The sequence below is a fragment of the Balaenoptera borealis genome, assembly GCF_965194805.1.
Source record: "Balaenoptera borealis genome assembly, chromosome: 8".
Taxonomy (NCBI): Eukaryota; Metazoa; Chordata; class Mammalia; order Artiodactyla; family Balaenopteridae; genus Balaenoptera; species Balaenoptera borealis.
Genome location: NC_138865.1, coordinates 78,609,444 through 78,636,309, shown reverse-complemented (window position 1 = coordinate 78,636,309; position 26,866 = coordinate 78,609,444). Strand labels below are relative to the sequence as shown.

Genomic DNA, 26,866 nt, shown 5'->3' with positions numbered 1-26,866 from the left:
TTGCATTCAAAATGAATAATTTTATCCTTAATGTAATATAATCCGTGTACTATATTCCTCAGATAAAAACATTTATTACTGCTATTTATAGTCAGTTATTCTTTCCAAGAGCTTTTAAAAACTCATCTGTAAGTAATTTCTGGAGAAACTGAAAGAAATTATTGTTTAATATTTAAACTATTCCACCTGCTAATAAGACACACACACACACACACACACACACACACACACACACACACACACGAAGTAAGAGTCTAAGAAAGGCTGAGCGAGAAAGAGCACACACAGCCTATATTTAGATCTGTATTATTCTTTTCATTATTGATCACTTTTGCAACTTGAAAGCATTTCCATGTACTATATGGAAACAAACACAAAATAGTACCTATTTTGATAGGTGGCAACATTTCTAGAATTACCCTAGGAACAGTAAATTTTCTCTTTAGATTCAATGATTCTCAACCCTTGCTAAACATTAGAATAATATGGAGGCTAAAAAAAAAATACTAAGTGTTCGTTTCCCCCCATGTCCACCCCAGAGATTCTGACATAAGGATCTGAGTTAAAAGCCAGGGCATGAGTATTTTCTTTTAAAAAGCATTCTAAGTGATTCTACAGGTGAACAACCACTATTCTAATCCATCCATCTCATTCTGCAGAAATAGAACAATTTACTCTGAATTCTGCAATCTCCATTCAATTATTCCTATCTAATTAATTAAAGTATGTTTAAATGAGAAAATATCTAATTAATTTCATTTTAGCACTCATGTAACTGGTATGTTTTGTTCTTTTATTCATCCCCTTAATTATTTCAAAAGCCATCTCTCCCCCAAAAAATTTTTTAGAAAAATGTATTTAGTATAACCAGATTAGTAATTTCCAATATTTTATCATACTGGTAAACAGAGGCTATTCTGAGCTCTACAGAATTTTAAATGACACGTTTAAGAACACGTGATAGCTACCAAATGTAAAATAGATAGCTAGTGGGAAGCAGCCGCATAGCCCAGGGAGATCAGATCGGTGCTTTGTGACCACCTAGAGGGGTGGGATAGGGAGGGTGGGAGGGAGACGCAAGAGGGAGGGGATATGGGGATGTATGTATATGTATAGCTGATTCACTTTGTTATAAAGCAGAAACTAACACGCCATTGTAAAGCAATTATACTCCAATAAGGATGTTAAAAAAAAAAAAAAAAAGAACATGTGATAGAAACTATGTGTGCTCAAGACAGTTGATGGCCTTGTCACTCTCAGTTAAAAAACTTATTAGATGGAGAAGCTCCGTGTCTTTTCTAATGGCTGTTCAGAGATGCCTTGTTCCTTTGTCCCTATCTTGGTCCTTCCTGGGGACTGGCAGGGTTAACACTTGCAGGGTGGTGAACTTACAAACAGGGCCCAGAGCAGGGGATAAGCAACAGCACCTGTAGCCAATGGCAGATGACAGGTGAGTGAGGTATCCAGCCAGGTGAGAATTTCTCCATCTAGGCAGATGTGAGGTTGGGTCCTACTTTTTTTTTTTTTTTTTTTTTAAAGATTTATTGATTGATTGATTACTATGTTGGGTCTTCGTTTCTGTGCTAGGGCTTTCTCTAGTTGCGGCAAGCGGGGGCCACTCTTCATCGCGGTGCGCGGGCCTCTCACTATCGCGGCCTCTCTTGTTGCGGAGCACAGGCTCCAGACGCGCAGGCTCAGTAGTTGTGGCTCACGGGCCTAGTTGCTCCGCAGCATGTGGGATCTTCCCAGACCAGGGCTCGAACCCGTGTCCCCTGCATTGGCAGGCAGATTCTCAACCACTGCGCCACCAGGGAAGCCCTGGGTCCTACTTTTATAGCTCCTGAGGAGCTGCCACTGTAGGCAGCTATTGGTCATTTGTAGTAAAAATATTACAGATACACAACTATTAGAATAGATCAAATTTTAAAAAACCAAAAAAACAGCAACACCAAGTGATGGTGAGGATGTAGGTAAATGGAAGGTCATACAGTGTTGTTGGGAATACCTGGAAAACAGTTTGGCAGTTTCTTACAAAATTAAACATTCATTTACTATATGACCCAGAAATCCCACTCCTAAATATTTTCTCCAAGAAAAATAAGAACTTGTGTTCATACAAAAACTTGCACATGAATGTTTATAGTGGCTTTAGTCATAATCACCAAAAACTGGAAACAACCCACTGGCCTACAACTGGTGAATGAATAAACAACCCGGTGAATCCATACAATGGAATACCACTCATCAATTAAAAGGAACACATTATTGATTGATTAATTAGGGATGAATCTCAAATGCATTGTAACAAGGGAAAGAAACCAGGTTCAAAATGTTATATATAAATGCATATTCCACTAATATGACATTCTGGAAGAGGCAAGTAGACCAGAAAATACATTAGGAGTTGCCAAGAATTGGGGGTGAAGCAAGAGGCTGATTACAAAGGAGCACTAGGGAGTTTTTCTGAGGTGACAGAATTGCTCTGTATCTTTATTATGGAGGTGTTTACATGACTATATGCATCCATCCAAACCTACAGAAATATACAGGGAATGCTACTGTATGCAAATAATACCTCAAATAAACCTGATCCCAAAAAAATGTCCATAGGGGAAAGCCCGGTCATCAAAGTGAGTTAGTTGGAAAGGTGATGCAAATGGAAAAGCAAAAAGTTTAAAAAGCTGTTTGGATTAAAATATATTATCAAATTGGCTTTATTTGATTAAGGAGCTTCCCTAAATCCACAGCAACCACTTCAACATTTGGAATTACACAGTGCAAACAGCAACCCTGAGAACCATTCACAATATGTAAAGCTTTCCTTTTATCAAAGGAATGAAGTCTTGCAACATTTTTTAGTACAGACCTGCTTTCCAGGAACGTGACCACCTTAGTCACAACAAACTATGACTGATTATGCTAAATGATGGAGTCATTTGAAGTTACTGTAAACTCTGAAAATATGGCTGGTAATTTTGAAACAAAGATGAGAAAGCATAAATGGCTCAGTCTCCAAAGTGCTGTTAACTCTACACCTAATATAACTGCCTTGAAAGTAAGTAAAAATCTATATAAGTCGGTAGTTCTTGAAGTGTGGCACCAGGATTACAGGCATCAGACCAGCAGTACTGGCACCATCTCATCGGGAGCTTAGCAGAAATGCACATTCATGTGCTCCACCCCAACGTGAATCAGAATCCAGTCGTTTCCCTGCTCAGCAAACTCTAAGTTCAAGAGATGAGGAAGTGGCTATCATGAATGGCTGATGAAAAAAAACATCCAAAAAAGGACGCAAGCACATTGCCGTCCATCTCCACCCATGCAGTCAAGATGAAGTACAAACCTACCCCGCCATATGCCCATACAATCTACATAGTAAGAAAGGGTTTTAATTACAGGCTTTACCCTTTTAAAACGCTCTGAGCCCAATCTGTATTTAAAATGAAATTGGATTTCAAGTAGAATTTTATGCAAACTCAATTCTAGGAGATAATTAAAAACATTAATAATGTTCACAGTACTAAGAGAGGTGTAGTTATCTGTGATAGATCAGTTCATTCCATAACCAAGTGAGTAAAGTTTCAGAACTAAAGTTTCACAGGTGATATACATACTAATAATTGCAACTATTAAAAATCAAAAGTCGTCTCCCAATAACCATTGGGTCCTGCCATATTCTACTTTATGTGGACTGTATCTTCTTAGCTTTTTCTTTCCATGTAAAGGATGAATAATGATTTCTAAATTTTCAATAAATACCTCAAGCCGTAAAGATCAGAACATGTTTTTCTTCCTCTTTTCAAGTAAAATGTTTTGATATTTCAACAGATGCCTTAGTAGAAAAATGTTATTTTCATCCATCTGAATGAGAGTTCATCAAGCACAGGGAAGATGAATAAAGTAGTCCCAAATATCATCATAATTATACCAGCAGATATGCTCAATTTATAAAACAAGGCTTTATTTGCATTAAATTATCAATGTCTCCTCTTGGAGTCCTGCTTTATTGATACTATCTGTCCATGATATCCAAGGGCTATACATTCATAATTCTGCACAAATGGACTATCTAATCTTTCAATCATCTAGGGGCAGATATTTAATCTGATGCCAGTTCCCAGCTGACATTCAGTTCTTCTGTGGATGAATACTCACAGGCAACAACATCTGAACATCAGTTTAAGCAAAACACCACCAAGGTAGATCTGTTGCCCCTCACCTCCATGCATACACTTGGCCCAAAACACGTGTAAAACTAATGCCAGTGTTTTGGATGATCTGCATGTTTTAGCACCATTGCCCACTTTAAGAATTTTACAATTTTGTAAACAGGATCAATAACTCATCAGGCCACATGTTTTTGTCTTGTTTTATCCTAGGTAACAGCAATATTTCCACCTTTAAAGTGCTTTCCCTTACACTGTTTTTTATGAGTAATTAAGATAATGGTATACCCCTTTATAAAACTGGCCATTTACTTCCTGTTATTTTTATAATAAAATAAAATATGGGGGCTTCCCTGGTGGCGCAGTGGTTGAGAATCTGCCTGCCAATGCAGGGGATGCGGGTTCGCGCCCTGGTCTGGGAAGATCCCATATGCCGCGGAGCAACTGGGCCCGTGAGCCACAACTACTGAGCCTGCGCGTCTGGAGCCTGTGCCCCGCAACAAGAGAGGCCGCGATGGAGAAAGGCCCGCGCACCGCGATGAAGAGTGGCCCCGCTTGCCGCAACTAGAGAAAGCCCTCACGCAGAAACGAAGACCCAACACAGCCATAAATAAATTAATTAATTAAAAAAATAAAATATGGTTAATTTGGCCCAAGAAGGGCTACCAGATCTGGCTCCTATTTACCTTTCTATTGTCATCTTCTAACACCTCTCCCCTTCACTCAATCCAACCCCACTGGCCTCCTTTCTAGCCTCAGGACCTTTTCACTTGCTGTTCCATTTGTCTTGGCATTCCTTTTTTTCCAATCTCCCATTGCCTAATTCCTTCTCCTCTGTTAGATCTTAACTCAAATATCACTTCCTCAGAAAAAAGCTTCTCTGACCTTCTCCAGTTCCTCTCCATCTGATCAAGCTGTTTATTTTCTAAGTTTTAAAATATTGGTATATTGGCTGCACCCACCACAGTGCCTGGCACAGAGTGGCTACCCAATAAGCATTTATAGAATGAATAAATGAATGAGTGAATACTGTGAAATAAGTGAAGAATTATTACCCTAATTTTCCAAATAATAAAACTGAAGCCCAGCTAAATTCAGCAATTTACCCAACTTTATACTATGAGCTAGTAATAGAAACAAGATTTTTCTGACACTAAGCTCAGTGCTAGTTTCACTATTTGATACAAATCCTAAACAGACTTTTAAAAAAATCATAATTTGTGCTTAGAGTCATATTTTCAACTCTTATTAAAGTTTCAACTCCAACATGATTAACTGTAGGATTAATACCTTTATCTCAGCAATTCCTGAGCTTGTCTGAAGTTTAAAATTTTTTTTTCTTAACATAAAAAGTCCATTGACCTTTATCTCAGCAGCTTGCCTGATCTTAAATATATGTCAAATAACCCAAAAAGAGAGTTTAAATAACCATTATGCCTACCAAGTAAATGTCTGTATCCATAAAATAGAAAGTTAGAAGTGATGTTTAAGAAAATGTACTCAGGAGGTAGACTGAGTTATAAGTATTTCTCTTCTATCATTCCTAAGTACTTACTGTTGACATAAAAGATAAACCAAATACAGTGTTTTACCAAAAGAATCATTGCAATGTTTACAGTATTTTGCAGTAACTGAAGACATATACTTATCTGGACAAATATCTCATATCTGGATAAATGAAGAAAAAGTAAGTGAATTTAATATATATTAATCTTCTATCTGAGGTGTCCACAGGACTAAAAATTAATCCATGAATTATTTTGATACTCCAAACACTGGATATTGCCTGACTGCTACATTTGTATCACTCAAATAGAGGTAGGCAATTTAGTAGAAAAAAAGGCTTCACAAGTTTTCCTCCCTCTTAGCTCAAATATGGCGACATTCTGTAGCTAAATTGTGAAATAGGTTTAAAGCCCCAATAAACTAAAGTGATAAAGACCCAGGGCGGAGAATGGTTTGGGCAGTTACAAGCATTTACTCCCATTTCAAATGTATCATATTAATTTGAATTCTTACAGTGACTGCAGTAGATATTCTGAAATGTCTCTATACTGTTACTTTAGTTACTGCCTAACTTCCTATGCCTCATCACACAGTTTAATAAACCCACCAAGGAAAGCTGAGTTTAGGTTACAGTCATGGATAAAGGCACCCCCATTATAATATGGTCATATTCCTATTTGCAAAAGTGACCACTACACCCACCTTTCCCAAAACAAGCCTTGTGACCTTCCCCAGGAAACAGCTCTCTGGTTCAAGAGACCAACCAAGGTATTCATGCTTTAGTCATTAGATCAATCATTTACCTCGTTACTAAACAGCCACCACAATAAAAATGACCTTTTGATGTACCAAAACCAGGAAAAAACATCTAACATTTCGTTTCAAGGTAGTTTAGTGAAAAGGGTATAAAAATGAGATTTTCACAGAAGTAGGGAAAATAATATTGCCTCCAAAATCGAGATTTTTTTCGTACACCACATACCTAAATATGCAAACACCTTTGATAAATTTTCCCCACTCATATATCTCCTAAAGAGACACAGGCCCTGATAAATACAAAAATTATTAGCAATACTTACTAAAGATATATATGTTCTTCCTATAAAGGATCAAGATGACTAGAAAAGCTTCTCTATATTATTAGTAAGACAATTCTCAGGAGTCACCTTTAAAATCAGAGCTTGAAGGTACTAGAACTCAGGTCTGCTAAATGCCCGTTCATTGCTCTAGCCATACCTCTTCTTTTGAGGCCTCAGATTCTTCATCTTTATGATGAGGGGCTAGGTGGTACAATTGCTAGCAAACCTGAAACCCAACAGGTCTCACTACCTAACGGGGCCATTTATATTTTAGAAGACAATATTATAGGACTCCTCCAAAGCCATAGATTGTTGGAAGTGGCATTTGTCTTTCAAAACAAACAAATTACCATTAATTAAAACACACACATACACACCCTCTCTTTCCAACAATAAGGAATAACCAAATCTGATGTGATAACGTACAAGGCAGTGCCTTAATGGAATGCTGGATCCAGCAAGATTTAAGCAATAAATTTTATGGAACTTGATCATACTCTCCCATCACAAAGCCCTTTATGATAACACTCGAGTAAATCCATCTGGTTGAGTTAATAATTAGTTTAAATCTGTTACAAGTTAATGATGCATAGACAAGTCATTCCAGGTACATGATGATACAGCGAATTTGTGACACAAGTTACAGATAATATTTTGCACTGCCTTTCATTTTTCTTTATTTCCTACTCTGATTAGAAAACAAAACGGCATTAAAGAACAAATAAGACCTTCAAATAAGACCTATATACATACAGACTGGATTAAAAGGGAAAAAAAAGCAATTTCCTAAGGAGTTACATAGGGTTTCAGAAAGACCTCTCAAAGGTTGAGAAAGACCCCAGCCCATTTCTATATTTTGAGCTGCCTGGTGGATTGTAAAATAAAGAAATGCTTAAGTATGTAGCATATTTATTTAAATGTTTATGTGTAATACAAAAATATAACTATACCGTCCACCAGAGTTTCAGAATGCACAATGTATATTCATTCCTAGTGTACTTACTATAACTAGTGAAATGTAGTAATGAGAAATGAGATGAAAGTAAACAGACATTGTATTTCAATATGGCCGGGGTACGAAACTACATCTATAAGCAAATTGGAAGATATTTCAACATGAAACCTGGAGCCAAATGATCTTCAGCCCATGCTTCTGGTATTCCATCCCCTGAGTAAGATCTTGGAGCTCATTTAAAGATTTATTATGTGGCCAGGGCCTTTAAATAGAAATTACATAAAAAAGCACAAATCTGTGACCTTCAACATCAACAAATACTTATATATGTGTAGCTATCCAAAGACCAGCCCCCAGTCCAAAAGAAAATAGACTGTAATTTAGCAAAATCTGTGTACTGAGGCTGGAATCATCAAAGCGCAATAGAGTTGAAAACGAGCTAATGATTCCTGTGTTTTGATGTTAATGAAAAGAGAGAAGGCTGAGACCAGAGTGGAGGGAGAGCGGCTTCCTTGGGGAGAGAGAGGCTCTGAGTTCTGGGGAAACAGCCAGCCTATCAGGTGTTGAGGAAGAACTGAGCACAGTGGATGCTGTCAACTCTGGCTGCATATTTAAGACAACGGATGCGCAGACCCCACACAAGGTCAATTAATCAGAATCACTGAAGATACCTTTAAAGGCTCCCGGGTGACTGGAATGTGAGCCAGGGATTGACGGCCACTGAGTCAGGGTCACTGAGGCTGGGGGATAGAAAAGGCTGAGTAAGCACAGCTCCAGTAATCAGGACCTGAGTGACTGCAATAAAACAGAGCCAGTTCCTCCTAGAACGAATCTGGTATGGGAGCAGGGTCGGGTAGGGGGTGTCCAGAGATAGGTCTCTCTCATGTTCACCAACAGAGGAGAAGAAAATGGCCCTGTAGAGGAAAGGACATTCAGATGATTAAAGCCACAGCAGGCTAAATTGAGACCATGTTCCTCTCCACCTGAGACTGCACAACATTTCCACCCGGTGTACTTTATGGATGTTAACATTCTCAACAATTAACGTCTCTTATCACATAGTAGGGAACAGGTCACATCTCTGCTCAAAACTGTCTAATGGCCTTCCTCTTCCCTCAGAGAAAATCCAGTCCTTACTATGCACAGGCTACACAGACTTGCACTAAAGTGTGGTCCCAGGGCCAGCAGCCATAATAGTATCGCCCGAGAGCTTGTCAAAACTACAGAACCTCTGGCCCCATCGATCAACTAAATCAGCATCTACATTTAAACAGGATCCCCAGTGACTTTATGCACATTAAAATGTGAGAAGCTATAAAACAGATACACAACAAGGTCCTACTGTATAGCACGGAGGATTATATTCAACACCTTGTAATAACTGATAATGGAAAAGAATCCGAAAAAGAATATACATATGTATAACTGAATCACTTTGCTGTACACCTGAAACACTGTAAATCAAGTATACTTCAATTAAAAAAACTGTGACAAGCACTGACCTACTGAGTCTCCCCCACCTCTCCCACCCACCCCTATTACCTCTCTGCTACCTGACTTGCTCGCTCAGCATCTTCTTACCAATCCTTCAATCTATCAGGCTCTCTCCTGTTCAGGGCCTTTACGCTGGCTTCTTCCTCTACTAGAATGTGCCTCCTCCAGATATCTGGAAGCCTCATTTCTTTACCTCACCTTCTTCAGATCTTTTCTCATGTCACCTCCTCCATGAAAACTTCCCTCACCATCCTGTTTACAACTGAAAAAAATTTTCCAGACATCCCCCCTTCCCTGCTTCCTGTGCACAGGACTTACCACCAGTTGACATACTTTTTTGTTTTCTATTCAATTGTTTATTAACAGTCTCCCTGTGATAGACTGCAAAATATGGCCAAAATTCTTGGCATCTCCTTCTGTGGAGGAAGAGATGTCTCTGCTTCTTGAAGCTGGGCTTGGTAATGTGACTTGCTTTGACTTATGGGATGTTAGGATATGGGACACGAGCAAAAATTTGAAAAGAGCTTGCACGTGAGAATTTCTCTCTCTGGTTGCTTGGATGCCTTCTTGTCGCTAAGGGAAGAAGCACAAACCAGGCTGCTGGAGGATGGGAGACCCATGACCAGTTACCCCCATAATCTAAGCCAGCAGCCAGCAGAAACCACAAGAACATGAGTGAAGCCATCCCAGACCAGCCAGGCCCTAGGTGACCCACCAGTTGCCTGAAGAACCTAACATTCAACTCACAGCCTCACAGCAATAACGATTGTCATTTTAAGCCACTGGGTTTCGGGTGTTATGTTTTGAAGCAAGCTGGGGCCCTTGTAAGTTCCAAGAAGGTAGAGATTTTTGTGCCCCACTGCATCTCCAGCGTTTAGTAGTGTACTTAGCATAGGGGAGATAGTCTAAAACATTTGCAGTGAATGTTGAAGGACAGAATGATGATAGCAAAGGAAAAAAAAAAACACAGAAAAACCCACAAGTGAAAGAAATAAAGGCCAGAAATGGCCTCCATCACTGAGAGACTAAAAGGTAGGAGCAGGACCTCCTAGGTTCATTAGAACCTTGTCTCTTCAGATTCAGGGTAAACTAAATAAGATTTCAACTACTTTGGTAACAGAATATTTTAGCAAAAAAAAAAAAAAAAAAAATCCACATGTTCATTTACATGCAGTGTTCCAAATTTATTCAAAATAGTTCTAGTTTCACGGTGCTTAACTTGTCTAAGGCTGCATAGCCATGTGACCTTTAGAATAGTTTTCACATTATGCAGCACTTACACTCCTCATTTTAAATTATTCCGATTTTTAACAGCTCGCAAAGCGGCGAACCAAATCACTGCATGTTGCTTCAATTCTGTCTTGCCAAAGAAGAAAAATCTGCTGCTTTGGATTCATGTCAAGAGTTGGAAATTCAGGCCATAACATTTTAAATCTCAGATGTTCCCCACTGTGTCCACCTCACATAAATCAATAAGCACACAGATACCCACATGTTTGGGAAGCCAGTTCACTAACAACTAAGGCACAATGGTCTGTGGAATGCGGCGGCAAATTTAAGTGTATTCTGCAGCAGTGGGTGTCATAATCTGAGAGTACAGTGTGGTCCTTAGCAATGGCACAAACAAGTGCAATTGGCAAGCAAAAAGCAAGTTCAATATTAAACAATTAACTGAGGTACAAAGCTAACATGTTATTTTCATTTCATGGGAAAAAATAAAAGACAAACTGTAATACACTAAGTTTCTGTCTTCTTGGAAAAGGAAACAAACTCTCAATTTTCTCTAGTCTTACCAGTCATGGACAGCTATATCTAAACTCATGGAACAAGTCTCCTCCGGAGAGCTGGCGAGGCTGGAGAGAAGCAACTCAGAGCAATTAAGCTCTGGGATCTTCAGGGTTTCTTTCAGGAAGTGCAAATCTCTAAGCAACAGAATCCCATACACACATTTGTAAATACCTAATATCTGGCTTCTGATTTTTTTAAACACATGTAATTATCACTTGCATAATGCGCAAAATGTATACTGGAGATCCATGAGGTCTTCCCATTAAGTCACAGGATTCTTATCTAGAGTATCACATAATCTTTCTCCCTCTTCCATTACCAATCTCCATCTATACTGTGTGCAAGTCTAAGGAGAAAGCTCTTGAACTTTTGTATTAGTGGGAACAGGCAAGGTTCCACAGTAGGAACAAATGAACCCATGAATCTCAGTGACTGAAAACAAGAAAAGCTTGTTTCTAGCTCATGTTACACATCCATTGTGCATTGGCTGGGAGCGCCGTTCATCATGGCCCACGAGGACCCGGGCCAATGGAGCACCCACCACCTGGAGCTTGGCAGATCAAAGTAGGGCAGATGGGGAGCTCAGTAAATCATGCACTGACTGTTAAGGAGGGGACGTGTGTCACTTCTGCTCACATTTCATTGGCCAACAGAAGTTACATGACCAAATAGGAAATACACCCACTTACACCCCAAATAGGGAAATACAATCCTATCACATGGCGAGGAGAAGAACTGAAAATATTCAGGGGACAGTATTAACGATGCTGCCGTCTCTATTCCCTCCCGGCCTCCATGTATTCACAGCCATTTATCCATTTCAGAATATTTTTCCGAGGGCATCTGAATGGCAGAGCACACTCTTCCAGGTACCATAAAGTACCAGAGTTTAAACAAAAGAGGTTTTAGCCACAGGCAATTTCATTTGAGGAAATGACGTCTGAGAAGGGCTTTGCCGAATGAGTGAGAACTAGACAGGAGGATGTCCAGGCAGTGGGAGCAACACGAGCAGGGGCAGAAAAGTAGGGCACGGCAGTGCATGTGCAAAGAATGGCAAAATGTTTAGGCTGAATGATATTCAGAATAGACGGAGTGGGGGTGGGGGATAAGGAGGGGGAGGGGCAAGAAGGGGGAGGGGAGGGGCAAGTGGGAAGAAGGGGGGAGGAGAAGAGGAGGAAGAGGAAGAAGTCTCTTTGACCACAGTGGGTTCTGAAGAGATTAAACTGCCTTACGTGGCATGTTTTGAAGGGAAAGACAGTGGGACAGGATAGGACTGGCGCAATAGTCCAAGCAAGAAGTAACAAAGGGCTTAGCTACAGTAGACCCACCTCAATGGAGAGAACAGAATAGCTCTACTCTAGAATCGTATACAGCAGGAGAATACTCAGCTTTCCCATCTCCCTTTCATCTGACCCAGAAAATATAACTCACCTTTCCCTCTATCTGCCTGAGCCTGAAAGGACTGGTCATTTGAGGCTTAGAACTGATCAAAGTGACGAGGTCAGACGGGGAGACCCATCTCGATTGAGAGACTAGCTTCTGGCCATGTCACCCAACCAAGAGGGCATTCCTTTCATAATTAAGTGGAGTTAACTCCCAATGGATAGTTCCTCTATTTGTTCTGAGTTTATTTCCTATCTCCAAGGATATCTTTGAAGCCACTCCTTAAGGACTAAACTGCAGGGCTTAATTTATGTCTGTTTGTCCTGGAGCCTGTAATTCCTCCTCTCATGCAGATTTAACTGCAGCACTTTGGCCCTTCAAATTGGCCAATCCAGGTAAGCCCTTCCATGGTCGATCCAGGTAGGTCAGCCATGGGCCATCACAAGATTCTACGGCTTATACTATACAGCGCTTTAGGACCTGTCGTGTGCACCAAATCTGCTTATTTTTGCTACTCCCATGCATTCCACACAGACAGTAAAATTAGCCTGTGATCCGAAACCTTCTCTTACTACTGACCAATTCCATCACTGGGGGGCCCCTCTGTGCTGTTCTTCCCACTGCTCCAGTAGATACAAGACTTGCACTGTCACCCCCAGGGAGATGAGCATAGCCAGCAGAGCCCCCAGGGTTCCCTGGGATCCCTGGAGAAGCCATCGCAGTCCTAGGATGATCTGGGACTTGGCTCTTGGGGTGGACGATGTCACACTGTGTACTCTGACTCTCCCACTAAGAATTCTCATGAAGTCAAAGCCAGAAAGAATGACCCTGCTGACGATGCCAAGATCTGAAACATTCAAAGATAAGGATTAGGCTATTTCCCAGGAAGCCCTGGACTTTAGAATCCATACACACATGACTCATCAATCCTCGATCACTCCTTTTTACCACACTCCCCTATAGAATATACTATGCACTGTTAGCCTTCCTTATTGACTGGGTAGTAGAATTTTTTGTAATTTTTCTCCAATGTTCAGATTCGCTTCTCATTTTCTATACACTGCAGGACTATAATATATTTTAGGATTTGACCAATATTCAGTGATTACCTTTACAGAGCCAAACACCATGCTACATGCTGTGGAATAATAATTAAACCCCCTACAAGGAGAAAAAAAGAAAGAAAAAAAAATTTGCTAAATTCCCTGGGGAGATTTCGGGCAAAGTACTATTGGAGTCAAAGCACTGAAAAATCAGAGTGATTGTACCTGTATTTTACCTGTATTTCCAGAGTGAGGTATAGTGGAGGTGACATTTGAGATGTGCCTTTAAGAAGAGAATTTCCAGAAGGGCAAGGGGTCAGATGAATATTCCAGGTGGAAAGACTGGCACAGAAACAGGAAAGGATTGAGTATAGTATCTGGGGAACAATGGGAAGCCCAGTTTGGCTTTGTTAAGGGACGGAGCAAGAAAGTTGATGGAAAAAGTATTTCAGGACTAGTAGATAGAGGCCTGTAAAAGCCCAGAGAAGAAATCTGTTTGTTTAAACACAGGAGGCAAATGGGGGCTACTGGTGACTTCTGAACAGGTAAATGGCATCACCAAAATTAAGCTTTAAGATCACCCTCTTCAATCTCAAGCTCAACCACTTCTTCCCTGTTGACTAGACTTCATTTACACCCGCCGGTTTCTGTTCCCCTGGGGCCTTTGCACCAGCTGTCTCCTCTGCAGGGAACTCACCCCACCCCAGACCTCCATGTGGTCGGCTCCTTCTTATTCAGATCTCTGCTCAAGTGTTCCCTCCTCAATGAGCTTCCCTAACCAGCCTATCTGAAGGAGTCCTCCCACCCTCAGGCACTTTATACTCTACTAATGTATTTTGCTTTCCAATAGCAACTTATCATAATTTGAAATTATTTTATTCACTTCATGACTGCCTCATAGGTTGGCTCCTCTCACTATAAGCTCCATGTGAGCAGATACCTTATTAAAGACAGATACAGTAGGACTGGGTCTAACAGAATGGCTGACAAACAACAGGTACTCGAGAACTATTTTTTAGCAGCTTCATTGAGATAAAGTTCACATACCATATATTTATTTAAAGTATACTATTCAAATGTTTTTAGTATAGTTACACAGTTGTGCAAAAATCACAACCAACTTTAGAACATTTTCATCACCCCCGAAAGAAACCCCATACCCATGAGTAGTCCCCCCATCTCCCCACCCCCCAATCCTTTCAGCCCTAGGCAACCACTAATCTACTTTCTGTCTCTGTAGATTTGTCTACTCTGGACATTTCATATAATCAGAATCATACATGCATGACCTTTTGTGACTGGTTCCTTTCACTCAGCCAGTGAAGTGTTTTCAAGGTTCATCCATGTTGTAGCCTGTATCAGTACTTCATTCATTTTTATTGCAGAACAATATTCCATCGTAAGGATACACTATATCTTGTTCATCCATTCATCAGTTGATACACATTTGGGTTGTTTCCATTTTCTGGCTCCTATGAATAATGCTGCCACCAACTTTTGTCTGCAAGTTTTTGTGTGAACAAATGTTTCATTTCCCTTGACTGTATACTTAGGTGTGGAGCTGCTGGGTCGTGTGGTAACTCTATGTTTGTTTAATGTTTTGAGGAACTGCCAGACTGTTTTCCAACAGTGGTTGCACCACTTTGCATTTCCACTGATAGTGTATGAGGGTTCCAATTTCTCCACATTCTTGTCTACACTTGTGATTATCTGTCTTTCTGATTATAGCAATCTAAACGAATATGATGTGAATTAGTATCTCATTGTGGTTTTGATTTGCATTTCCCTAATGACTAATGACGTTGAGCAACTTTTCATGTGCTTATTGGCCATCTGTATATCTTCTTTGGAGACATGTCTATTCAGATCCTTTGTGCCCATTTTTAATTGGGTTATTTGTCTTTTTATTATTGAGTGTAGGTGTTCTTTACATATTCTGGATACAAGCCTCTCATCAGATGTGATTTGCAAATATTTTCTCCCATTCTGTGGGTTGTCTTTTGACTTTCTTGATGGTGTCCTGCAATAACTATTTTTAAAATAAAACAATGAGTAAAACTAATCCTTTAAGACAGAAAACTATCACCAGTTCATAAGTATGTGGCAAATTAGTGGCAGGGCAGGACCTAGAGGAGAATTCAAGTCACCTGTTTCCAGCCTTGAGTTTTGTTTACTGGTTCTCAGCATTGCCCAACTAGCCCAGAAGCAATGACATCATCCTATGATGAGTCAAAGAATGCAGCATTTGGTAAATTGGCTCATGAGCACTAACCAACTGGAAAGATGCCCCAAGGTTAAAAAAGATAAAGAAAAAAGGTTTTGCTGGAAGCTAGGCTGTCATAAATCTTAAGTGGCCTACAATTTAGTTTTCTCTTGAAAAATTCTGAAATTGATGAATGGGTCCCACACACACACAGAAAAGAAAAAAAAAAAAAAATTAGTTAAATGCAACTAGAATAGGCCCAGGATGAGTAAGCAGTAAACTTCTAAACTTGTAGTTACGGATATATGCTTACAAGATTAAAGGCTCTGAAATTGTCTTCCCTCCCTGCACTGCATTCAAACTCATGAGCACTGCCCAGTTTTATTATGGTTGAGAAACTTCAACTAGTGAAAACAAGGTACAAGCCTGGGAACATCGATATGGAGAGAACTGGTATATTTTTACAGCTGTAAGAGCTTCTCAGAGTAGAAAAATACCAGACCTTAAGTACTTATTACAAAAATATCAGCCCTAAGTACTTAGTACAAATATATATGATATATATATGTGTGTGTGTGTGTACACACACACACACACACACACACACTGGGAAAGGCAGCAGGGAAGGACTTGCTTTTAATAAATCTTAACCAGTTTCAATGCTGGCAGGGTATCCACAATGTAATTTTCCCAGGACAGAATTAACCCCTTAGATAATGCACAGAAGATTCAACTAGAAACTTCATGCTTCTTTTGTGATGCTAATCCTAACCTAACAATCAGATTCACATATAAATGCAAACAAGATTAATCTAGTATTGTAGACAGCAACCGAAAAATATGATATATTATTCAGAGAGCAATTTATAAATAATTTAAAAAACACATTTAAAAATATATCCATATTCTTACAAGGCAGTAAAGTTAGACTAAGAATACATAAAAGACATGTTCAGAACATAGCTTCATTATACTATAAAAAAATATATGTGAAGGGCAGAATACATGATGTGAATAAATTATAGGTATAATTATTTATTATAATGGAAAGTAGGCTACATGACAACTTAAGATAGATGCAAACATAAAATGTGACATCATATATACCATTTTTAAATCATCCTTAAATATTATTTCTGGCTTCACATTCTCTGTTTACACTCTTCCCTCTATATTCAGTGCTGAATGCAATCTTCAGTTTTTAAATCAAATATGGGAAGGCTCATTTGGGAAGCAATCCCCCATGAATCTATCTTTACCCTTTAAGTTGATACAGGACCTGCAGTGCAAATAATAGTGCACAGATATGTAAAGTAGAGATAATACCTAAATTTATCCAAGGAGAATTGAAGTATGGGGCAGACTTCATGTTTATCTGCCTAGTGGGTATACCAGCACAAAATACTTGTAATCCTTATCTTATCCAAACTGATAACCCTGCCAATATCACAGCCTCACAGTTTCTTGATCCCATCCAGTCCCCTGGCCTTCACCTGTTCTCTATCTGGTCAGCCCACCTTGGACCTTATCATCATGCAGAATAGCTCTAACCTACAGCTTACAAAGAAAATTACCCTCTGGGATGGCTCCCATCTTTCCACTTCTACCACTCTTATCAAACTGGCTTTCCATTTTTATTTTGAACCTTTATACCTGCCTTATTCCTTTGGCTCCCCAGTCCTATTTTAGCCCTACCATCTTTCTCAAAGCCAGGACACTGTGGTCTATCATTTCAAAGACAGTATCCCTTTGTGTTCGAGAACCATTCATCTCCATCACCCCCAGCTTCCCACAGTCTCTTGTTCCCTTCTATCTCACTCTGATACATTCTAACTCCCTGTTTTGTCTTTATCTAATCTCAGGTTCCTGAGCATTAGTGACAAAAGCACAAAACAATATAGATTGGTTCATTTTCTCATTCACTTAACCACTACTTACTGAGCAATAACTATGTACAAGCAGCTATTGCCATTGCTGTTTGGCAACTCTTCTCATTAGGCATTGACCATTAATTCCTATCAGAATTTTCTGGTAGGAGCACTGGAGCACCAGGCCACCAATTTCACCCAGTTCCCCCTCTCTCTGCAGGTGACCTTCACCTCAGAACCAATAGTGAGATCCAGACCGTTGTCCACACATGCTCACTTCCTTTCCTCCCCAACGTGAACTCCCTAAATCTCCATTCACCTTCATTCTTCTTTAGGCTCAAGGCACCAAGGTCCCTCTTCCTTTCCAAACCTATTCCTCTCTACGTGCACCCTTCGTGCTTCCTGTCCCAAGTTCTCACTGTGCTTCTCCTATGCCACCCACTGTGCTAGGTGCTGGGGACACAAATAGGAATGAGGCACAGCCCTGCTTTCCCAGCTAGTGGAAGAACAGATATGCAATTACACACTCACACACAAACACACGCACAAATTCAATCAGGGTGACCATATCATTTCTCTGCCAAACTCAGACATGTCTGAAAGTGAAAGGGATATAAAAAATACTTAATGGAGGTGAACTGATTTACCGTAGGCATAAACCAGTGCTGTCCCTGGCAAAATATGATTATGGTCACACTAATTACAAGATATTATGGCACCTTCGATTATGCAGCCATTAAAATTTGCCTAAAATTATTTAGTAACATTGGAAAAGGCTCATAATACAACGTTAAGTGAAAACAGTATATAGAAACTGAGCATAAGTTGGTCGAAAAAAAAAACAAGACATAATAACTGACATTTATTGAGTATGCAGTATGTGCCAGGCACCATTCTAACTACTTTCAACTAATCCTCACAACAACCCTATGAGGGAAATACTATTAGATCTTTTTCACACATAAAGAAACTTAGGCACAGAGAGCTTAAGATGCTTGCCTAGGTTACCCCGGCTAGGAAGTGGCAGTATTAGGATTCAAACCCTTTTGGTTCTAGACCTATGATCCTAAATACTCCAGGACACTGATGAGATGAAGGGAGATAATGTAGGTGGGCAGGCAGATGTGCAATGAAACTCCCCTTCACTGTTCAATCAAGCATTGGTGCTAAGAGCACGGGTAACCTCCTTGTCCCCAATTCTTTAAGCCATGTTTCAGTTCTCACCTCCTAGATTCTCTCTACAGCACTTCTCTGTAGTGCGACCCTCTGTGGCTCTCTGACTCTGTGTCTTCAGGGCCTCCCCGCCCCCTTCATCTACTCCCTTTATCCCTTGCCTTCTCCATGGAGACATTCCTTCAGGTTGTATTCCCAGCCCTCCTCTCTCTTTGTGCTTCACATCTTAGCATCCTATGCCCTTCCACAGTTTCACTTATATTGAGGTGGTGAGTGCCAGTCTTCACTTCCTTCCTGCTCTAAATTCTCTTCTTCCTACTGGACATTTGCATCTGCATGACTCTCTACCTGCCAACAACACTAAAGCTGATCCTACCATGTTGTTCCCAGCAGACTGCCTTCATTCTACAGACAAGTCCCCATTCTCCGGGTCCCCAGGCTATAAACTTTGCTCTCTTCACCTTCTCCCTTCTCCTCAACCTCCACTTGCATTTGGTTACCAAGCCATGTTGAATCCACCTGTATAAGAGCTTCTCAATCTATTCTCTTTCCATTGTCACAGGTTTTGTGTTTGTTAACAATAACTTTTCCCAACACAATAGGCTCTCTGCCTCTTCCAGGTCATTATGCACAAGGCTACCAGAGAACTCCTCCCAGGCAGGACTGAACCATACCGCACTACCTGTGGCTCCATTGGTACTTGTCTTGCTTAACAGTAGTTATGGATAAAAATGTCCTAGGTCCATGGGCTTGCCTGGTGGCGCAGCAGTTAAGAATCCGCCTGCCAATGCAGGGGACATGGGTTCGAGCCCTGGTCCGGGAAGATCCCACATGCCACAGAGCAACTAAGCCCGTGAGCCACAACTACTGAGCCCGCATGCCACAACTACTGAGCCTGCACCCTAGAGCCCATGAGCCTCAACTACTGAAGCCCACATGCCTAGAGCCTGTGTTCCGCAACAAGAGAAGCCACCTCAATGAGAAGCCCGCACACCACAACAAAGAGTTGCTCCCACTTGCTGCAACTAGAGAAAGCCCGTGCCCAGCAACAAAGACCCAACTCAGCCAAAAATAAATAAATAAATAAATTTATTAAAAAATAAAAAATGTCCTAGGTCCTTGGGAGCAGAGACTGTCTTATGGATTACACAGTGGACTCTCATGTGTGTTGAATCAATAGGTTGTTGCCTCCTTCTCAGGGACCTTCAATATAATTCTTTATCTTCCTTGATAATGTTGAAACTCCATAGCCTAGTCATTTAAGGCCTTATATAATCTGATTTGCAGTAGATTTTTTTTTTCTTGTCCTATATCTCCTTTCCCTTATTCTAGTAGTAGCATCCTCTTTTCTTTTAGGGAATTGTCTCTCCCCATTTGGTGGGTTGTCCATCCAAGGTCAACATCGCCCTCACTTCAAGGCTGGACATGTGACCCAAGCTGACTCACCAAAACACCACCACCCCCAGAAAAAAGTGATTGGCCTGCAAGTGGAGATATGACCCAAGCAGGAAGAACTGGAATCTCTTTCAGGGGTTAATTTCAATACTGGGTAAGAGAGGTACTAAGAATCAGAAGAGCTTTACTGCCTGTGGAAAGGGCCTGACTGAAAATGAAGCTAACACAGGAAACAGATAAATAACTGACATTAGCACTACCTCTGGCTTTTCAGCTGGACAGACCTACAATCGCTTTTCTGAAACTCTTGAATCTAGATGTGTTTCGGAAATTCGTAATTCTTCAGATAAGAAAAGTACAATGGGGCACATGCTGGAGTGTATTATACAGACCTCTATCTGGATCAAGGACAACATCCTCATAATCAAACTCAGTAACAGATTTCTGCAACCAAACAAATTAATGCCCTAATTAATGTCAGTTTAGGTCAGGATAGGTTTTTGCCATGAAGAAAGTACAGATCAGATAAGGTTTGGTTGCAAAAAGGTTCAGCTTCTGCTTTCAGAACTGCACATAAAGGCACGTGGATCTGTTTACACCAACAGATTCCCTGTTTCCTTATCTGCTTATCAGTTCTATTTAAGCAGTATGAGTTAGGTTTTTGACACTTGTACTCAAGGGTCCCATCTGTATTCTTTATGGGCCTCTCTGTATTTCGGTTTTATTCTCCACTACTCTTCTATACGTAGCTCACATTTGAGTCAAATTTAAAAGACTATGTTTTGATTCTCTCTATTAAAAAAAAAAAATCATGTGACCTCCATGTTGCATATGCCTTATAAATCAAAGCTATCCAACCAGGAGATGGGGAACCTTAGCTGGTTGATGTTCTGGTCAGATGTCCCAGCCCTACACCACTCTCCAAGGCTCTCAAGGGAAAAGTGTGGCTTTCCCTACCCTCAAATGGGAGAATCAGATGCCACCCTGATTCCTCCCCCTTTCTGCTTCCACCAGATCCCCAGGGGCAATCACCAGAAACCGGAAAATCACCAGTGCTCCACTACAGAAACCCCCAGAAACCCTGGCATTCTCTTATTTTTCCTTTGAGCAGCATTTGCATCTCCGTGGAGTCCTTATAGATCATATAATGCTTCCTATGTCTTGTTTTATTTATATATTCATGTTCATTATTAGGGCACTTGATAACACAGCAAGCCTGTGAGGTGGATGGAGCAGGTGTTAAGGTCCCCAAAGTGAAAAATCAGGCACTGAGGGTCAGGTTGGTAAATAAATAAAAGGTTTGAAGTTTCACTCAAACCTCTGACTCAGTCTGGTTTTCTTTCTGGTCTCTTTTTCCTCCCAGGGTTAACCCAAACTGAAGAGTTTATTGGCATGGATTGTTCCTTCTTGGTACACTTAGATGGAGAGATGTAATCTGTTGAACTAGTGAGAACGTTGCATGAGTAATTTCACTTTAAACTATGTACAAATTTAACTTTGATAAAAATAGAAATTCACAGATACATACGTATGTATCTTATAGCATGCATGCGTGTGTATAAGCACTCATTTTTACCACCCATGAAGACAAAGTCAGCTTCTTTGTCATTTAATCCAACCTGAATTAGCCAAGTGATAAAGTCCGAAGCCAGAGCGATGCCAGAGCGATGCCGGGAGATACTTTAGCCTTGGGGAAAACCCAGACACTGCTTCACATAACTTGAACCGACAACACAAATTCCCCTCCCTGCCCAGGGGATGTTTCTGGGTCAGGACTCCCTCCCTTAACCAAAGAGTCAGACATTGCTGGACATTTTCCCAGCACACTACCCTGCTTCTCTGGCTGACCTTTACAGTTAGGACCTCTGGATGTAAACTCATGAAAGATAGCAATAAGGCAAATTCAGCTGCCTTGGGGCTCACAAAAATGCAGTGTTTCATTTCAAACAGACCCCGAAAATCCCAATGGCCACATACAAGCCATTCCTAGTCTATGAGGTTAAAGCAACAGACCCACCATCATCAGGCCAAGCACTCTGAACTGCTTTTTCTCATGAATGGTTCCCCCACTCATAAGAACCTACGCATGTGAGAGTGGCTAGCAGAGGTCAAAGCTAAAGTTCTTGGGCATGGAGGTCAGAGCTGAGGTTCCTGCCTGGTGCAAAGGCAGATGCATCACACAAGGATCAACCTGGGAATCCCACATCCATTTACAAATGCCTAAGGATATAACTAGGGGAGGACAGTCCACTCCCACACAACCCACCAGACTAGCCCCATCCCCTATTTCTAATGCCATCCATGAGCACCCAGAACTCACTCTCCACTGTGTACCAGCACTTCAAGCATTCCACATTACTCACAGGTCAAAAACCAACCAGCAGAGTGGGAGGCCGTCAGGGCATTGCTGAGCAAGGTTCTTCCTGCTGATTTGGAAAATGCTTCTTCTAACCTTCCTCAGGTAAACCACATTCAGAATTAAATGAAATATGGATGCAAATATGATCTATCATAATATACCAAGGCAAGATGCTTTATAAAATATTCAGTCTTCGGGTATTTTTTGTCCCTTTCTCCCATCTCCATTGAGCTTATCCTATACTCTTTAATGGACTACAGCAAAGATCAACCAGGGAGGGGAGCATTACCATGGGAAATCAGCCGGAATTGTTCAGAACCCAACGGAAAACTATTTTTAAACTATTTTAAATTGTTAGTTGAAGTGGAAAACCAGTTTCCCTGTCTACAAAGCTCTGATTTAGCTCTTTTGACTTGGTCATCAAAAATGTATTTTCCTGATCTTCAATGAGCTGCATCTTCCATTATAAAAATGTCTTCCATTCTCCATATCTAAATAAAGTCTGAATCTCACTTATTTCAGATTCAGATTCAACAAACCTTCCACAGCAAGCTTAACTATATGCTGGGCAACACAGAATCGACTCCCTCTATTATCTAGAGATTTATCCTTTTACAGATGAAGGAACAGGGGCTCCATTAAGTTCAGTGACTCTCCTGCTTTCCTGGACCTTGCAAATGGCATCTGCAGAGCTTCCAAGTCTATGCGCTCAATGGCAACACCAGGTAAAACATTTTCCCCAGTATTGCTTGCAGCTGGCTTTATCTTTCTGGAATCTTGCTCAAGATAAGTTACAAGGTTTGGGGAGGGGTTTTTGCTCCTGGTGATCTCAGTTTGGAATCAAGGATTCTAAGCACCTCACAGAAGGATAAATACAGCTGTTGCATACTGCAAACAACCTTTACAGAGGACCTTCTCCCTGGGTTCAAATAACCAGAAGTTAATTCCTACTGGTTTGTAGATTTTGTCCAAACAAAGGTTCACAATTAACATTATGTCAGGTCTTATTCCTTTACGTCTTTTCTATCCTCTAACCACTATACCGCTAGTTCAAAGGGTCAGAGCACACGATTAGGAAGGAAGAACTAGGCCTGTTCTTCCATCCCTGTGCAGGCCAACAGGCAGACGTACCTACCCTCAGCCACCCGGGGTACAGAGGTCGAACTAAATATTAAGAGGGTTTGGAGTCAGGGCTTGTAAGGGAAGAAAGGAAGGGCTTTCTAGAATTTCAGAATTTCGAGGCATAACCATTCACAAAATATAAACATTATGTGAAAACCTACCAAAACAAGCGCTATCTCTATAACCAAAGACAAGAAAACCTTCATTATTATTCCCTTCCAGGAAGTCAGGTATGTCCTTTCTGCCTGTTGTTTGCTTACTTGCTCTTGTGTTACTCTCCATATCCTATCTTTCGTGAACATGAGAGGCATGCCTATTCTTTTCTGTAGAAATCTCCAGGCCAGAAATTTTACCTCTGGTGGCTTTTAAATGCTAAGATGCTATACAAAACATGATACTGAAACTCTGAATAGACAGTCAAAACCGTACCTTTACTGTGGTGGAAAGTGACTACCTTATTCACCTAAAATATTATACAGAAAGATAGCAAAAATACTACCAGGGGGCTTCCCTGGTGGCGCAGTGGTTGAGAATCTGCCTGCCAATGCAGGGGACATGGGTTCGAGCCCTGGTCTGGGAAGATCCCACATGCCGCGGGGCAACTGGGCCCGTGAGCCACAACTACTGAGCCTGCACGTCTGGAGCCTGTGCTCCGCAACAAGAGAGGCCGCGATGGTGAGAGGCCCGCGCACCGCGATGAAGAGTGGCTCCCGCTTGCCACGACTAGAGAAAGCCCTCGCACAGAAACGAAGACCCAACACAGCCAAAAATAAATATAAATAAATAAATAAAATTAAAAAAAAATACTACCAGGATATTAAATGACTTTAGAAACAATAACAGGTCTCAGTTCCAATCTGTGACATATAAGGTGGGACCCCCCCAAGCCCAAAAGGGTAAAAATAGGAGAGCATTCCAGAGACATTTGCAAATAAATTACTGCCCTCAACTGAACCACAGCTGGTTTACTGATGGAAAGAAAGAATAACAAAAGGATGGCTCTTACAGTGCAATGATATTGCATGTGTGAACTCAATTTACCACCTGCAAGACTTAGCTTAGGTTATCCTCCTTTGATCTACAGAGGAAATGCTTTACGCTGTAAGAATAGCTGATCTTTTTACTCTGGTTAGGGCATGAGTTCAACGGGTTCTCTGTCACCTCTGTAAGCACTCAGTTTCCTCACTGGCATTGTAAAAACCACAATAAATCATGTTTGGTGTTATTTGTATGTAAACTTTCTTAGTATCACTTTTTAAATGAAAATCCATGGATCTTCACTAGAAGGCCCTTTGTAAAAAGTCAGGCCAGGTTGCAGGATACTGCAATGTTTGCTTCTTCACAGGTGGGTTCTGTGACAATTTCTTCTCCCCCACTCTGCCAGCTTCCGAACTGTGTAAGTTCTATTTGATGAGTTTATTTTGATACAGATCTTTCTGCTTTCGTAATTCCTGAAGCTTCTCAGGTTCAAGAAGTCCAGGTCGGCTTGAACTAAGTATCTGTGATTTAAGACTGGATGTTTGCTTCCAGTCTACTGAGCCACTAAATCAGAATTCAGGGAAATGGGGATTTTACTTACTTCCTCCTTCCCCCCATCCTCACAAGCATGAGTAGGCCTGGACCAGACAGTCCTAGGTCTGAATCATGCCCTTCCCACTGTCTAGCTGGGTGACCCTGTGCAGGTCAACTTCTCCATAGTATTAGGTTCCCTGTTGCTGTATGTGAAGTAATATCCATCAAAAACGGTCGTTTTGTGGATTACGAAATAAGTGTATGGTCAAGAACTATTCTTCCAAATATGCCTGTTTTATGAGAGATGCTCAACGTTAACTGAACCTGAGTGATGCATCTGGAAAGATTATTAATATGACTACTTTTATTGTTAGCCTTCCCTGTTACATTCTCCAGTCACGTGCAGCACCCAACTTCAAGCTCGTGTAAAAAGACTTGAACAGACTCAATGTTTTCTTCCAGAGAAAAAAAGAAGCAGGTAGAACCCTACCAAGCCATTAGAATGAAACTCTCCTGAAAATGATAGGCACTCAGGCAAGAAAATCTGGCTGGCTGTCCCTTCCTTCCTTCCTGGTGTGTGTTGGTCTCGGGGACGGGAGACACAGATGATGCCCCTTGCCCTAGTCTCAGCCCTGCACAAGGTTGGCTTCTCCGCAACATGCCCTCCCTCTGGACCCGCAAAGAGCAGCAAGACCTCCCGCCCCCGCTCCTCCGATGCCCCCAGTGCTCTTTCTAGATGCGGCAACAGCAGCTCTGCCTGCTCTCGGTGCCGCGTCCCCAGGCAGCCGAGAGTCCCCGTGCTAGAGCACTTGTGTTCCTGGACATGGAGCTCGACAGCATCAGAAACCGTCTGTGCTCTCCTGCTCCAGTGGCCCCAGCCGGCACCCTCCTCTCTCCTCATCCTGGCAGGGCAGGCAGGGCGCGTGCAGCCGGAGCAGTCCCACAAGCGCGTCTGCTGTGAGGGCGCCCCCAACACCCTCGCCTCCCTACCCCTGCAAAGTCTCACCAGGGTCAGGTCAGGGCCCGCTCCTCGGGCCAGGCCGGGAGAAGCGAGTGGGAGGGGTGTAAAGATGGGGGTGCACTTTCTGGGACCCGCGTATACAGCCTTTGTCACCCCATTTCTTGCAGGAAAGAGAGCGAGGAAGCCAAGACCGTATGGAGGTATCTCCAAATCTGTTGCGCTTCCAATACACCACTCAATTCACGGTCCCCCAGCCGGGCAGCTCTGCCCAAAGCCCGCGAGCGGCACCCCACAAAAGCCCCGCGCCCCGCTGCCTGCCCAACTCTCGCCCCACCGAGCCTCCGCGAGGGCAGACTCGCCGTTTTCCAAAGCAGAGCCCCGTCAGCGGTCTCGGAAGTTCTCCCACCTCCCGCTCCGACTCCCCAGTTGGGAGCCCCACGCGGATCCAGCTCAAGAGGCGAAGAAGCCGGGAGGTCTCCCCTCAAACCTTTGCTCACGCCGGGTCCGGTGCCCTCTTCTCTCCCTCCTCCAGTCTAGCTCCAGTCCCAGCGGTTCTCTCCCCCCTAGAAGAGGAAACTTCTTTCTGGACTAAATTCAGGTCCGAGCAGGAAAGGCTTTCCCTTCCCCGCCTCCCCCTTACACCAGCTCTCAGAAACCACAGGGAGCCGGCACCAGGGGCGCGCTTACCCTCTACCCCCCAAAGAGCCCACTGGTCCCCGACTTTCCACTGCAAAAGTTCCGGTCGGGTCTGAAACCACCAGGAGGGTATGTACATTCGCGATTCTTCTAGAGACCCTACCTATGCCTCGTGACTTGCAAGAAACAAGCAAACAAAACACAAACCCCAGCAACTTTAGGG

General features: G+C 41.8%; 1 protein-coding gene across 8 annotated transcripts in view; it reads right to left on the bottom strand.

The window, feature by feature from the left end:
* PCSK5 (proprotein convertase subtilisin/kexin type 5) overlaps positions 1 to 26,866 on the bottom strand; it is a 465,151-nt gene that overhangs the window by 437,395 nt on the left and 890 nt on the right. The gene's annotated exons all lie outside the window — the stretch shown is intronic.